This window comes from Lycium barbarum, chromosome 9 (genome assembly GCF_019175385.1).
Source record: "Lycium barbarum isolate Lr01 chromosome 9, ASM1917538v2, whole genome shotgun sequence".
Classification (NCBI taxonomy): Eukaryota; Viridiplantae; Streptophyta; class Magnoliopsida; order Solanales; family Solanaceae; genus Lycium; species Lycium barbarum.
This window is the reverse complement of record NC_083345.1, coordinates 101032888-101045013: the sequence shown is the minus strand read 5'-3', so window position 1 is coordinate 101045013 and position 12126 is coordinate 101032888. Positions and strand designations below refer to the sequence as shown.

The following is a 12126-nucleotide window of genomic DNA, read 5'->3' as shown; positions in this document are numbered from 1 at the left end:
TTTAAGAGGTGGGAAGAGAGAAGTCAAGGGCGAATCAATTTTGAAAAGTAATAAGAGGAATTTGAAATAAAAAGAACAGACTAATGGACAAGATAAAGGGAGAAGTAACCCCTTACGCGTGTCAATCACATCTCGGTAGAAGTGAATCATTTCATCATGATGGAACCCAGTAGCCTCAGAGGTTTCTTAAACGAGAAAGGGACACGTAGGCAATGACATCTGACGAGTGAGACAGAGCATTAAATGAGGGGAGAAGGCGTGCGGAGAAGATGAATCGTCAAGCCAAAAGCACACAAATTGTGAAACGGTTTGATTACAGAGATAAGATAAGATCAGACAGCGGGGCTCTTCCACTTCCCGGGCTCATGTTATGAAGAGCTCCAAAAGTGGGGGACTATCTGTATGGGGGTAAAAGTGCATCCAGGCCTAGCCACGAGACTGGATATCTACCACGACCATGGGACCTATACAGCTGGCCTCCATTCCCACCAACCCAGGACGCGTCAGCAGACCTCGGTCAGTGTGTCACAGCAGAGAAGCACGTTGTTCCCCAGTCATGTCACATCACATGAATGTTGGAGTTGAAAAGTCTTGCCGTGGTTTATATAAGGTAACTTAGGGTAGAAGGAAGAGCATCTATTCATATTCTAGCTCTTCCCATTTTGTAACGCCATCATTATTATTTCTTCTCTAAGGAACACTTACGGAATCATCGTTTTCTTATCATTTTTAGCTACTTGAATCTTATCATATTATCTTTGTTATTTGTTAAGCTATATCACGATCTAAACTATTCCAGACCGGGCTCTCACAAAGAGTTCTCGGGATTGGATTCGACCTACTTGTCTTCAAACCCTAGAAATACAAATTTCTAACTGATTTTTTGGTTAAATCCGATTTTACCGGAGAACAAAAATGGTATAAAAAGGGGTATTGGTACCTACATAATGCATACGATTTTGTCAGTAATGGGTGAGTGACAAATTAAGATTTTCTAGTGTGTTTTAGTAGATGAATTGTATGTATCTTACGGTGATTTGGCGTTTTCCTCTTTAACCCCCGGGTGAGTTTTTTCCTATCATATTCATTACAGAATTTTCAAATGTATACAACCAAATGTAACACTTTGTGCTCACGTAGTTATATTTTTAGTTTATACCTGTAAAGTAAAAAAATCACAACAATATTTATACACCCTTATAAATTATCATATCGAATATATACATCTATATAAACAATATAGGGATAAGGCATCATTACCCCCCTCACCTAGTAGCGTTTTTGCTACGACACACCTTACCTAATTTTTTGTCCTATCACCCCCCTAAACTATTTAAAACCGTAATATTGTACCCCCTAAATGCTGATGCCCACTCTCATATGGGAGAGTGACATACACTCTCCTTGCCACATGTGCATTTATTTATTTTCTTTTTTTAAAAAAAAATTCAGCTTACGTGTCAATTTTTAAGAATAAAAAAATAAAAAACTGATTTTTCTTTTAAAAAATTTATTTTTAAAACCCGTTTTTTAAAAAAAAAAAAAACTGAAAACGCGAATTAAAAAACTGAATTTTCTTTAAAAAAATAAAATTAAAACCCTTTTTTTTAAAAAAAAAATGATTTTTTTTAAAACCCATATGTTTTTTTTTTAAAAAACAAAACTGAAAACATGATTTTTTTTTTTAATATGGAAAAATAGATTTGTTAAAAATATGGAAAGCTTGATTATTTTTTTTAAAATGTCTTAAAAGATCTTGATTTTCATGATTTCATTTTCTTAGGACACTTTTATTTTTCAAATAAAATCCGGAAAAAAGTATTTTTCTTGTCAAAATTTGAAAAAAAAAACTGATTTTTTTATAAAATTTTGAAAAAATTAATTATTTTTTTAAAATGTGGAAAACTAGATTTATATTCATATTTTAAGAAAATATAGATTTTTAAGAGAAAAAAATTAAGTTTTCCCGTTTTTTATGTTTCTTACTCTCTCAAGGAGAGTGAAACACACTCTCCTTGCCACGTCAACCTTAAGGGGGTAAAATATTACGGTTTTAAATAGTTTAGGGAGGTGATAGGACCAAAAATTAGGTTTTTTTTTTTTTTTAAAACCCATATGTTTTTTTTTTTAAAACAAAACTGAAAACATGATTTTTTTTTTAAATATGGAAAAATAGATTTGTTAAAAATATGGAAAGCTTGATTATTTTTTTTAAAATGTCTTAAAAGATCTTGATTTTCATGATTTCATTTTCTTAGGACACTTTTATTTTTCAAATAAAATCCGGAAAAAAGTATTTTTCTTGTCAAAATTTGAAAAAAAAAAACTGATTTTTTATAAAATTTTGAAAAAATTAATTATTTTTTTGAAAATGTGGAAAACTAGATTTATATTCATATTTTAAGAAAATATAGATTTTTAAGAAAAAAAAATTAAGTTTTCCCCTTTTTTATGTTTCTCACTCTCTCAAGGAGAGTGAAACACACTCTCCTTGCCACGTCAACCTTAAGGGGGTAAAATATTACGGTTTTAAATAGTTTAGGGAGGTGATAGGACCAAAAATTAGGTAAGGTGTGTCGTAACAAAAACGCTACTAGATGAGGGGGGTAATGATGCCTTATCCCAACAATATATCTGCCTTATATAAAGGTATATAATAGTGTATAAACTATATCTTTGTATAAAAGTGTATACACATCTCTGTAAATTCATATTTTTGAATTAAGCTAATTTCAAACTGAAAAACTTAATATCAAACCAAGACGGGGAATTTGGAACCCCATGAGGGTAACGAGGTCATGAGGATACTTGAACAAACCAGTGTCGAAGTGTTTTAGACACGAGGGCAAAATGCCAGAATGGACAAGGAAGGAAACGAGAAAAGCAAGCCAAGCACGGGGCTTGCGGCATGGCTTGCCTCGCGAGAAACCCCATGAGCATGTGGAAGAGCAAAAGGGCCAGATGGGGAGTAGACGCTTATCGAGGTGAGACACCCCGCGCGTGAAGAGGGCAACAGGTCAAGCAAAGCAGAGGCCAGCGCAAGGCCACAAGAGCAAGTGCACAAATGCAAGAGCTGACGCGTAGAATGCCTCGCCACATCGCATGCGACGTGAGAGCCAATACAAGGACGGCCTCGGTGTGGAATTCTTTTGGGCAATGCACATCGAGGGCTCTTGGCCCTCTTTGCATGCAAGAGCAGCAGAAAGAGCTTTTATGCCTATAGATATATATAGGCACGAGGGGAGAGAAAAATACAAGGAGAAATTTGGACATTTTTGGGATTCTAGAGGAAGGAAGAGCCCCTCTTTCATCAATACTCTCAAGTTAAGTATTCTTAATACGATTCGATTACTTAACTTTTATTACGCGTTGGTTCTAACACATTAACCGGTTTAAAATTATAGGAATCCGTAAAAAATCCAAGAATCTCTAGAAGATTCAAACTAGGACTCAAAAGCAAAAAAGGTAACGTTTCTACCCCATTTTTTAATCTGAGTTTGAGATTTATTAATTGGGATATAAATAAGAAATTTGATTCATTCTCGATTGGACCTCATGAACTACGGTTCTTGATGAATTAGGGGCAGGTAAAGACGAAAGATAAAATCTGAGTGCCTTGTATCTATTATAATGCGTGGATTAGATCCATGCTAATTTATTTGGATATTCAAGGAGCTAAGTTGGCTTCAGGTCGTTCAGGGTATGTTGAGATGAACCCTTCCAAAGAATCATTTTTATAAAAATGTCATGTCTTCAAAATGTAATTGTGAGACTAAACGTCCTTTTAAATTTTTAGTGCAAAATTGTGGACGAAATGTTTTATCCATTATTTTCCTCAAACGTTAAGATTTTTTTTTTTCTTCATATGCCTATGAAGGTTTCAATTGTTTAAACAACTATGACTATAATATTATGCTTAATATGATATGTTTTCTCAAATGACAAATATTGATTATTATGTAATGCTTAAGAAAGAATTGTGGCTAGTGAGCCCAAGCTTTCGGTTTATTGAAATAGGCCAAAGGTTCCAAAATTTATGAAAGGGCCAAAGATGTCAAACTTTATGATATTGGGAGAAGGTGTCAAAATATTAAAAGATATCTTTGGAGAACACTTAGGAACTAAGTAGTTATTTACAAAAGAAGAGCCAATACCTGAAGTTACACTTGCCGATGTAAAACAATGGTTACAACATTAGCTTGGGTGATTTGATTGTTTCCCTTGGTTGGATCAATGATGCTAACAAATGTAGGTCGAGCCACATGACATTGTGGTGATATGGCTTAGCCGATCGGACCGAGATGATACTTCATCTAGTACACAATGGTTTACTGATCATGTCACTAACTAATAGAACTCCCTCATAAAATTATAAGTATTTTTAAAGCCCAAGCTCTATTAAGTTTTACGAAATGAACCTGTTTATGTTTTGAATTGCATATTATCTCTTCATGTTTCCTTAATTGTCTTGTCCCATTTTATCTCTTTTGTGGATGTAGATATTGATACTCAGGACGACGCAACCTTCACTGGACACCTCCCTCATCCTACAGTCTTTTGGTGAGCTGCAATACATGTTTAGGGCCTTTTTTTTATTAGATTAGTATTCTTTTTTGGTATAATTGGAGCCTTGTTACCAACATTTCTTTTATCGACATTATCGTAAAGGCTATTGTTGAAGTCTCTGTGATTTGTACCTTCGCTTTGTAGTTCACGCTCCGTGATTTGTACTTTGTGGTCCAGGGTTCCTGACGGATACTTTTCAGTAAAATGGTCATAACTTAACGGTTTGAAGCGTATAAACTAGACCTCAAGTACAATTTTCTTCAGGAAACCACAGGCAAATTCTTTTTACATGAGAGTTGTGTAATGGTTCGATTTCTACGCGGCAGTTAAGGCATAAAAGGCTACTATGAACTTGTTGGTACTCTTTCGGACTTTGTTTTAAAAGAGTCGCCACCTAATTTTTAGAAATTTAGAAAAACCGGGGTGAAGGGTTTATTCAAATACCGTAAAAAAACCTTCGTTATCCAGAGTTCTAGGTAAGGGTTCTGATGATCCCTTGGGGAAGGTGTGAGGCACCCCAGTATTAAGGATTCGTACTATACGGTTAACCTTCGAATTCCAAATTATGAGTATTCGCGTGAACTATCTATTTATTGTTTATTTTAGCAAAAAGAAATTGTCATTTTGTAAATTGCATATTATTTTTTTGGAAAGAATTTAAATATGTTATCGTGGTTTTCGAATTTACAATATCCGTGTATAAATAGTCTTCTTTTATATACAAGGAGTATATTTTATTTCATAAATAAAGGGAAAAGAGAGGTTTTGGTCTTTATAGAATTAAGGTTTTTTTTGGCCTTTTTCTTGGCCCAAAACTTGTAAGCATGAATAAAGAGCTTGGTTTTGTTTTAATTTTTCAGAAAAAATGAGTTATATACATATTTCTTTTATCAAAATCTGGTTCCTGCCAGTTTTAAAGGTTGAGTATGGATTCTGAAATTATAAATGATACAAAGTTTGCCTTTTGATTGGAGATTATCCGTGGGCTGAGACCCAAAATTGTTTCAAGTAGTTGTAAAAAGAATCTCTTTTTTGTACAAACTTAAGAAAAATGAGTTTTGTTTAAAGAGGAGTTTATAACAGGAGTTTAAACAATGCCTTTTATCACCGATAGTTGCTTTTAACCTTTTCGAATTTGAAATATTGATTACACTCGAAAAAAAACATTTTAGGAAATCCCATTTTTTACTTAGCCTTAAGAAACCGTTGAATTTGATCGGGTTTTTGAAAATTTGTTGGGGACCTAAAATCATCTAAACTGTATTAGCATCATTGTCCTAAGACGGCTAATCCAATCATAACGTTTTCCACTGTAATATGAGTTTGATACAAATTACAAATACATCAAAGCTTTTAAACAAATAAAATGGAATGATAATTGAGTAGAGTTAGACTAGGGGTGTACCAAGCCCCTAGTTATCCATTTTCACCCATGGCTGGGCCTTCTGCGCGCCTCGCTATCTACTTCACCTTCGCGGACTCGTTTTTTATTAATTTTCTATTGGGCCTTTAGTTGGCTTTGACTGGACCCAAATGGCCATGAGAGTGAGGATAGAGGGGAAAGAAAAAAGGAATCCAGTTAGTTTATAAACACTGATCTTATCACTAGAATAACCAAACTATACATAATACAAAACATCGAAAAGTACTCATATTGTTCTATACTTACCCCATTTTTCCTTGAGTGGGTTTGTTTTGATTGGAGATTTTCCAATGGCATGGGGACTAAGTCCTTGCCTTGTATTCCCGTTGTCACACAAGTTCCAAGGGCCTTTTAAGAACCCCAGGCATGGCTAACACCGAGAAGGCCTCGACGACCCTGAACTACCATAGTTTACCTCAACCAATACATCCAAACAAGAGGAAAAAGAGAGTACAGAAACTTAGGAGTGGCAACAGATTTCAGGCAGGCTCACAAACAAATTGCAGTCAAGTGTCATACTCTAAAGACAGACATTCACATCAAACATAGCCAATAACAACATCTAAATGGGACTAAATGATCAGCAGGGAAGAGGTAATGGTGATTACATAATTGGATGGCACTAAAGATAATGCACACAGCTGCTTAAGAAGGGCATAGATAATGATCAGTCAGGACAGAATCTTGTTAAGATGATCATGGTAACAACAGGATAAGCTGAGACAAAGCAGATACAGGAAGATTCATGGTCAAATATATGTTTGTTTCTTTCCAGACACACTTAGCCCAGGGCTCATCCTAGGAGGATTCCAAATGCACATATTCAAGCAGACAAACCAACCTTTTTATTAAAATCCAAGCCATTGCCCAGAGGAAAACAAGGCATGATGGGACTAGTTCAAATTGTGGCCTACATCTCATCCCAACTAACCTCAAGATACACATATCCAAGCCAATCTCAAAACAAGCATAGCATTCCCATAGAAAAGGGTCCTAGGGAAGGCCTTATAGACAAACAAGGCTCATGGCAGTGTCACTTATCCCAGGTAAAAGAAGTTAACAACATTTGAGATTTTTAAGTACATATTTAAAACTGGCAGTTTCTAAAACTTACTCCTCCTTATTAACTCAAACACACAACAAGCTGGTGCAAAAATCAGGGCAACTTGTTAATAAATAAATAAGTTCTGAAGGCCTTTGTTAAAGGAAAAAAAAAAAGATTCCCATTGGGTAAGTCACATGGACACTTAGCCAAACAACCTTAAAGCAGTTTTGGTTCCTAAAGGTGATCTTTCAACATATTTAGAAAAATCAGAGGCTTTTCCCAAAGAACAAAGGGAGAGGAAGAGAAAGAAAGAAATGGCTTTATAACATGATCACAGTTTGACAAACAAGGAATCCAAAACATCACATAAAGAGCAAGTCTCAATCAATAAACCAAGATGGCAGAGTCTCAGACATCAGTCATGGATAAACAAGTTAGACAAAAGGGGATAAAAAACACATGGCCAAAAATAGAAATAAATGACAAGTAACCAGTTGACACTCAGCTTCTTATGGTATGGATTCATGTCACCACACTGCACTTATCAACCCCATTTTCCTTACACACAACCAATTTCAAACAATAATGCTAAAAAAACAAGCAGACTCCTCAGACAAAAGGAACTTTCAGAAGGCAATGTGGGAATAAAATTAACAAGCTCAAAACAAAAATTGTGATCATAAAAAGGCCTTTGCTCTTAACCACATTATTATTTAAAAAGAAAGCACACATGTCCGTTCCTATCAGGATCAAACCACACAGAAAGAAACATCAATAGACCTCAAACACCATCATTCCAGCCTCATCATCACTCCTTTTTTAAAAGAACTTAGTTCACAACATCAAAAGGGCAACACAAAAGCATCTAGCGAAGCCACAACAAAGACAACATGAGCAAGAGTTATGTCAAGGAACCCATTGCCCTTTCTTCTTTTATTCTTTATCTTTGCAGTTAACATAGCTAGGTGATCAGTCCTCAAAACAAGGTTTTTTCTTTACACAGACATGACTCATGGACAACTTACACATGAGGGACCAAAAGACTCACACATATGCACACACTCGTTGTCAAACCACCAATCTTTAAACCCTTCTTTTTTTTATGCCATTTTTATTAGGGGAGATACATCTCATTGCTAGATTAGGACAAACATGACAACTACTTCTTGACCAGCCTGTTAGACTAAGTGATTTGCCCATTTTTGTCAAACACAGACCATCTTAGAACTGCTCTGAACCTAGTTCATTTTAGCAACATTGGAGACCTTGTGGACTCAACACCACACAACCACACACTCCATAGGTTTCACTCAGAGGTAGGTTTAACAAATTCCCACATTTATCACAAGCAGGACAATCAGACAAAGGCAGAGTCAAATGAAATACTTTGATAAAATTTAAATCCTTCCCCTTCTCAGGATCATTTTTTTTAAGACCTTTATCTCAATGTAGACTAATGTGACCCAAAATGCCCAGTTTCTAATCAAGTAGGTATGACTTAGAGAAAGCAACAAGAATTAGGCCAAACAAAAGCATTTAATTCCCATGTACCCAGCTACACCCATAAGGCCAAACAAGATACTAAGTAGAGCAAACAGGAATCCCACAAAAGTACACAGTAAACCTTCACTCTTTTAGAATCAAAACATATCACTAGACAGGGTAGACATGATCAGACTAGGTCTAAGGCGTATCCACACTCCAACTTCCAAACAAGCAACAAGATTAAGTAGAACCAGTAATGGTCAAACTAAGTCTAGTTCCTATTCGACTTCCAACTTCCCAAAACAAATGCATGATCAGGTAGGACAACAATAACAAGACTAGGTTCAAGACTTCAAACTTCCCAACTAACATATGATCAAGCGGGACAAACAATAACTAGACTAGGTTCCTTCGCAATAACACATGTTCACAAAGGACAAGTAATGATCAAACTAGGTCCAATTCATAACAAGACTTCAAATTTACAATTGACATATGGCCTCTTGACCTCCATCTTTAATTAACCATCAGACCAAAACCCATTTCCAAATAAACAACACACAGGAACATAAGGCTAGTAAACTACTCAGGGCGGCCTGTGACTTCAAACTAACACCCCTGAACCAAGCCCATTACATAGGGCACCTAAGACTAGGCCCACCATGACATTTAACAGACCTTCTTTGACTTTAATTCAAAACACAGGACTTACATCAAACAAACACATTAACTTAAACTACATCCCAGACCCCCCACATAAAGCAACTTGGAAAATAAAAATGGAATAAAATTACTCATTAATCTAATTTTCCTTGTTTTAATTAATTAAGTAAATAATTATCCCAAAAGGGCTTTTTTCCCTTTGATTAATTTCACAATGAAAATATTCCTTGAATATCATTAATTTCCACAAAATTTAAAAATACCTTGGAGATTTCTTTATTAATTTAATAGGGTGAAATATTATCCCAAATAATTTTCATGAAAAATTACCTAGACCCTTTAGGGTGCACAACAGATTTTATTTATTGTCTAAGGACTCCGAGCTCTTAAAATAAACTATGGGAGGTCAAAAATTAGGTGTCAACAACTGCCTCTCTAGTGTTTGGGGATGGCGAGACCATCCCTAAGCAACGAATTTGACTAACTCTAATTTTTTACTGACCCGACTCATCTTGCCCTTAAATTTCAAGCAATTCACACTTGTGTGGCCAGACCCTGGCTTCCGGGTTTCCTACATATCTCGGGGTGTACGAGAATTTGGGCCACCTGTAGTTCGACTCGATTAAAGACTTTAAGTGATTGAGCAGGAAAATCCTGAGACTCCTGGTGTTGTGATCGGGATTCCCCTGGACAATGGTTAGAGTGCGGTCGACTCTTGGGCTTTGAGTCTGCCTACATATCCCTAGTCTCTAGGAATCAGGCCACCTTGTTGGAGAAGAGCATCCCGCTTTTCTCGAGACTACCTTCAGATTTTACCGGTGTGTATCCGACTGGTCACGGTATTTTAGTAAAATATACAGGTTATAGCTGAGTCTGAGATTGGATAGCTTCCAAGTCCTGGCCGGAGAGCTTGACTCTCATGGGCACCCTATCTTGGCCGGTTGCATAAGAAAAAGTTCCACATTTGCTCCGCAATTCATCTGGATCTGGTTCAACAGGTTGGCTCTCTCTTGGAGGCTGTGCACCTGCTTCCGAAATTCGACAATATTGTAGATATCTTTATGGTATTTGTATGAATGGCTCTCTCGACAGTATGAATGAATGAATGTCCCACTCGGCAGTATGAATGAATGGATGGTCTTCTCGGCAGTATGTACGAATGAATGACCCTCTCGATAGTGTGAATGAATGGCCCGCTCGGCAGTATGAATGAATGAATGGCTCTCTCGGCAGTATGTATGAATGAATGGCCCTCTCGACAGTATGAATGAATGAATGGCCCTCTCGGCAGTAGAAAAGCAAACGTGCAATGGCCCTCTCTGTAGCAGGAAAGTAAACGTGCAATGGCCCTCTCGACAACAGAAAAGTAAACGTGCAATGGCCCTCTCGGAAGTAGCAAAGTAAATGTGCAATGGCCTTCTCGGCAGCAGAAAAGTAAATGTGCAATGGCCCTCTCGGCAGCAGAAAAGTAGTCGTTCAATGGCTCTCTCTGCAGCAGAAAAGTACACGTGCAATGGCCCTCTTGGCAGCAGGAAAGTAAACGTCCAATGGCCCTCTCGGCAGCAGAAAAGTAAACATGCAATGGCCCTCTCGGCAGCAGAAAAGTAAACGTGCAATGGCCCTCTCGGCAGCAAGAAAGTAAAGGTGCAATGGCCATCTCGATAGCAGGAAAGTAAACATGCAATGGCCCTCTCGGCAGCATGAAAGTAAACCTGCAATGGCCCTCTCGGTAGCAGAAAAGTAAACGTGCAATGTCCCTCTCGACAGCAAGAAAGTAAACGTGCAATGGCCCTCTCGGCAGCAGGAAAGTTAACGTGCAATGGCCCTCTCGGCAGCAGGAAAGTAAATGTGAAATGGCCCTTTTGGCAACAGAAAAGTAAATGACAGATATAGCCCTTTCGGCTGGATAATCTTTCTTCCGTTTGTTGTGTTGGCTGCTGACCTTTATGGCCAGATATGCCTTTTTTCATTTTTTTTTATTCTGACCTTGTTGGTCGGATATGTCTTTGTCTTTCGCTTTTGTACGACCCTTTTGGCCGGATATGCCTTTAGGCTCGTTCATTTCCTACCCTTCTGGTCAGACGTACCCTTTCTAGTTTGCTTGTTGCGGACCCGATGGTCAAACAAGTCGCTCTTGCTGGTTCGGTCTTCATAGTTCTTTCGCTTTCCTATTAAAACCATTCTGGTCGGACATATCCTTTCTAGTTTGCTTGTTGCGGACCTGATGGTCAAACAAGTCGCTCTTGCTGGTTCGGTCTTCATAGTTCTTTCGCTTTCCTGTTAAAACCTGCATCCACAAAAAAATTGGGAGTCTCCTAAAAGGCCGATTAGCATTGTTGTCCTCCCGTCTAGTGGCTCCTTTTGACGTTTTTCCGAACCCTCTTGGGCTAAGTATTTCAAGAGATGGTTTTTTAAAGCCTACTTATATCAATGGATGTATTTTTTTGAAAGTCCACAGTAAAAATTTTGTAAAGCGCATTGTTCTATACATATTGTTTTTTGGAAAAATCTTTTGTCATGACATGTGACTTTGAGCGAGGTTTTCCAGATCCCTCGTGAGGTATGACTGCTGATATCCGAACTGATGGAAAAATCCTAAGATCTTTCTCAAAAAATTCTGTCTCAGCTTTGGGCTTGCCTTGAGCGGCCCCCGCTACTTCTCAGTATGCGGGAATGTTTGAGGTTCCCTAAAAAATTCTGCCCCAATATGGGGTTTTGTTTTGCTATCTCCCTATTGATTTTTCCCGACAGGAATTTTTGAGACCCTCTCAAAACTTTTGCCCTAGTGTAGAGCTTTGTTTTTCTATCTCCCTGTTGATTGTTCTCTATAGGAATTTCTAAGACCCTCTCAAAAATTTTGCCCTAGTGTATGGTTGGCGCTGGTCGATTCTTGTATCAGTCCTCGTAGTTTGATTTCGTCGATTCCTTCAGCTTTATGGTCTCT

The 12126-nt window shown here is 37.3% G+C and overlaps 1 long non-coding RNA gene across 1 annotated transcript; it reads left to right on the top strand.

The window, feature by feature from the left end:
* The first annotated feature begins 2882 nt into the window (after positions 1-2882).
* Positions 2883-4814, top strand: LOC132608832 (uncharacterized). The gene is made up of 3 exons (XR_009570538.1): positions 2883-3323; positions 3405-3465; positions 4500-4814. It is a non-coding gene; the product is annotated as an uncharacterized LOC132608832 (long non-coding RNA).
* The last annotated feature ends 7312 nt before the right edge of the window (positions 4815-12126 follow it).